Source organism: Austrofundulus limnaeus, unplaced genomic scaffold (assembly GCF_001266775.1).
Source record: "Austrofundulus limnaeus strain Quisiro unplaced genomic scaffold, Austrofundulus_limnaeus-1.0 Scaffold177, whole genome shotgun sequence".
Classification (NCBI taxonomy): Eukaryota; Metazoa; Chordata; class Actinopteri; order Cyprinodontiformes; family Rivulidae; genus Austrofundulus; species Austrofundulus limnaeus.
Window position 1 is genome coordinate 45,773 of NW_013952579.1, and position 4,588 is coordinate 50,360.

General features: G+C 34.4%; 1 protein-coding gene across 9 annotated transcripts in view; it reads left to right on the forward strand.

Moving 5' to 3' along the window:
- LOC106524118 (focal adhesion kinase 1) overlaps positions 1–4,588 on the forward strand; it is an 81,130-nt gene that overhangs the window by 5,321 nt on the left and 71,221 nt on the right. The window lies entirely within an intron of this gene.

Here is a 4,588-nt window from a genome sequence, read left to right on the forward strand (position 1 = left end):
CGTACGAACGGTTCTTGCATGAGGCCCAATGTCTTAAGCTATAAATTTCTAGGTAGGATCTTCAGTAGCTGATTTTTTTTTTCTGGTGATCTCAGTCCAGTTTTTGTACTTGATAGATTTCAGGGGATGTGTTTCGTATCTCTAACTACTTTACAGAAACAAACTCCTGAATAAAAAAGCAACTAAGCTTCAAGAGATGAGCCATTAAARTGTCAACACAAGAAACCTAATTTAAAATGAATATTTTAGAGTTTGTCAAGCTAAATCACTAAAGATACCTTTTTGTATGTTAGACGTGTGTCATTGCACTGAGAACAGGATCTGCTGTATATGTAAAACATTATATAGAGAGAGGGTACTGTAACTCTGCTATGACTACAGAACAGCAAGGCCTCTCTTTGCAAAACACTTTMCCCCAGAAATATTCCCAGAAAGAGAGTTAAATTCACTTATTAATATTTTCTATTATACTGACAATTTCCTAACATATAAGTTTTTAACCCTAATGTTGTGCTCAACACACAGAGATAGAGCCGTCCAATAATTTGTAAAGGCTGCTTTTTTATAAGTTCTAAAAAACCAAATCATAATTCAGAAAGATAATAAGATTTGAAAATAATAGACTRATTATCTGGGAAGAAATAAATCATTTACTCTAAAGAAGAAAGATATGATTATGACGCCCCATCCTCTGAGATATTTGCAGTAAACAGCATCAATTATTTGAACAAATGTCACTGAGTATTAACGTCAGTGAAGTTAAAGAAGTTTGGAGCAGATCATGAACTAATATAAAACTTGAATTTCATTATTTAATTATCTTTTTTTATCTGCATGAGCAATGTTAAAACAAACGTGTTTTAAAYCATGTAAACAACTTTAACTTGAACCTTGCTTAGGTCAGTTTTACAGCRTTGTTTTCATTCTGAAAATGACATTTGTTTAAATAAATGGAATTGTGTAGTATTGTGCGTTTGACAGGAGTAAAAACTGATGACGGTGAGTGATAATGGGCTGCACTGCTGACAGGAAGGAGGTGTGAGAACTATATACAATCTTTGCGTCATTTCCTTGCACTAGTTCTGCACAGGTCATATTTTTTTGCCTAACATGAAAAATACAAATTGTGAGAGGGGCACTGATGTTTATTAAAGTTGACYGTGTCTTTTCTTTCCATACTTCCTCAGTAGCTCTAGATCTACCACAGGGTTTCTGCAGCTCCTCCTTCCAGAAGTGACAGCTACTGATTAAAGTGCTGCCGTGGCGACTTTGTGCTGTTGTCACTGAAGTGGCTTTACCTCCGTCTTTTAATTGCACGGTGCTTTGACAAGTTGATTGTTGTAGAGAGCTGCAGAGGCTGTTTTTGTTTTGTGGATGAGATCKGAGTTGTGCAATGCCTTCAGCGTGGAGTCAACTTGCGTAGCCTCTTTGTTTGGTAGCCACAGGCGATAGTTTCTCGTTTTAAATTTTTTTTAACCTTTTTTTTAAGTAGAAGAGGAAAAAAAGCTGAAAGCATGAAGTGGGATGTTAAAGAGTGGGAGGGAGAGACGCTGTGCARTGATCATAGAAGTGAAAATGTTTTTGGCAGTCATAGTTACAGACGTTACAGTACCCGTTTAGGGGTTTTGGGACATTGTTGTAAATTTGAGGGTCTAAAAACGCTTCCCCGCCCCCCCTAACAACAAGAAAACTGTCAAGTTGCTTATTTAAAAGTGAAAAATAATTCTCTAAGGCAAAATTTGCATGTATTGTAAATTTTAGTTGCCCTTTTTTGTTATAGGAGCCATTTGAGTATTGAGTAAAAAGTGGATTTGGGAGCTGTTTKCAAGGTCAATAAAGCTTTAAAAGGCTACACATAACATGAAAAACAACTGAACACAAGCTTTATCTACTGGGCTTCTTGACACAAATGTGCTGCTATTTCTTTTTCAAAATACCATATCTTAATGTTGAATATATTATTAATTATTGACAATATGAAACTCAGCATGAAGGAAACAGGAAATAGKTCTAGGGTTTGTGTCATAACACCTACATGCACTTAGCAATTTGAACAAAATACTGCCAGGAACAAATTGGATTGTGTGATTACAAGGAATTGTGACATGGCAAAACGCTTACTGAGCACTCCTGAAAACTAGGTAAATTGTGTTTTTTTTAAGGAGTTAAAAAAATGAAGAAAACAAGGGAGAAACAAGATTGATATTTCCAGTTTTCATAAAGATGTTTTTCACCAAGCAAGTTATCCTGCCTTGATAAATTGAGTTGAACACACACTCCTAAAACATACACACCTCTGGATTTAATTAAGCTTAAAGGTGAGAAGTGTCCACTGAGAAAAGCACTGCCTTGATATGATTCTACCTCCATTAAGCTGTGGATCTGCAGTTATTCTCGAAATAGTTGCATCCTGTTAACAAGAAAAATGTTATTTTGCATAAAGAAGATCTATAGAGATGGATAAAATTGGAATTCAGTTAAAGAGTTCAGCTGAAACCAGGATAAGGGATAGAAAGTAACAAAAATATTCATAGATGATATGTAAGAAAGAAAAATCAAGAGTAATCACTTGGARCATTTGGTAACAAAACAACAAAAAACACGAATAGTAGAACACTGAATTTCTAACAATTCCTCACTATTCCAGGTATTTAAATAATTTTCTCCCTTTCTATGATTTTCTCTACCAGTAATGTTGAAATACCCATGCTGTGCAACTAAATATCAAAATACTTTGATGACTGATGTAAGAACATGCTTAGCTTGACTAAAGATTCTGACAAAACTATTTTGTCATCTTGTTGTTTACGGTTTCCTCTCAATTAATAATTATAGATTTTAAGTTTATGATTACAATTACTTGAGAGTTTTTTTGAAAAAAACAAAAAGAATAGTATCCATTTTATAACCAAATATGTGTCTTTTTATTTAGCATCAGCTATTTTGTCATTGTACATCAAACTGTAACTATCTGTGGGTTTCGGCAACAGAATAGAACTTCAAAATAAATAAAAATGTCCACACAAATCCTTTTGTGACCAAAAGTCATCAAGTATCAAACTGAATTTGTCTTAAAGACATAGCTTACTGTTCTACCAAAACTGATTGATTGATTCATTTTTATGAATCAATTTTATGAAAAAAAAAATCCTTTCCTTTCCAGCATTATTTTTTTATTATGAAGAGATCCATCCAATTGGTCAAAAACACAAAGAGCTCCATTTGATTGGTGAGATATTTTGTCTGAGTGACAAACCCCATAAATAAAAACCTTTGAGACAATTTATTGCAGTTTATGCAGTTTGTTTTTTGCGATATGCACATTGCACAGGCTGTTATTACGATGACGATAAATTTTCGATATATTGTGTAGCCCTAGTAAACTTGGCTAAAGTAATAGTATTTCATCAAACACACAATGAAAAAACTGCTGAGCCTAAACTGCTGAGTGTCTTTTATGAAGTGGGCTTTTATTTTATTGAGGCTTCMCTTTGCTTCTGAGTGTAATGATCGGACTCTTGAGCAGTTTAAAAAGCTCTTTTGCACTGATGAGTTCAGATTTACTTGGTTTCACAGTTGGTGGGTACATCAGTGTAATCACCTGTAAAGCAATGTGTAAGTACAAGCCTGAGAGGCAGATTTACTTATCTTATTTACTTCAGTTGGTCATATTTTAGTTCAGTGGTTTTTCTGTACCCTCCCCTCAAAAAAGAGGTCATCTTGAATACTAATTATAAAAAATATATTGTACTTGCACCGATATTGTGATGTTCCATCAGTCTTCAGTTCTTTTAGGTCCTTTCTGTGATTAATTAACCATAACTCTCTTATGCAAACCCTGCTTTGTAAACAAAATAAAAAGAAGATATTTTCTGCAAAACATTTAGGGGAGAAAAAAAGACGTCCTTTGAACATAAACTGTAAAGTGTACACTAGTCAAATGCTTCAAAGATCTGGGACACGTTCTTTTTGTCCCACAAGTATTATAAGACGAAGCCTTGGCATCCTTATTACTACGGTCCTGCTTACTGGCTGTTGCTTAGTAACAGGAAGTCAGCATAGCTTCAGAGTGTAGGACATTTCATCGTGCTGCTCATGTTGGTGTCCTGTTTTAAATAAGAGTGCAAAGATGGAATTAAAGGAGTGGTTAGAGGAGGAAGTCTGTGTAAAGTTATGGCAGTGTGACGCAGCAGGTTTACTCTGCCCTATCTGAGACACAGCACATGTAATAAACCTTTCATTCATTCGAGCCGCTGCACAGCCTGGTTGGTCAACGCTGGCTGACATTTAAACAAGTGGMTGTGCTTTAATGGGATTAGAAACTGACTGTCAATGTAGCATCTTATTAATTCAGGCTCACAGTTGGACTGTAAATGATCACATCCTGGTTTTGCTATGTGTCATTTGATTAAATTTAATTTCCTCTTTAGTTTGTTCATCTTTTTCTGTTGTTGAATATGGAGAGCCCTTTCATTCAAAATTAAATAAATAAATAATGTGATTAATAAAGTAATAAATATTCCTTCAAATAAATAAATGTCCCTGTGAAATAAAACAAAATCAATAAAATTATAATACAGTTTTAGCA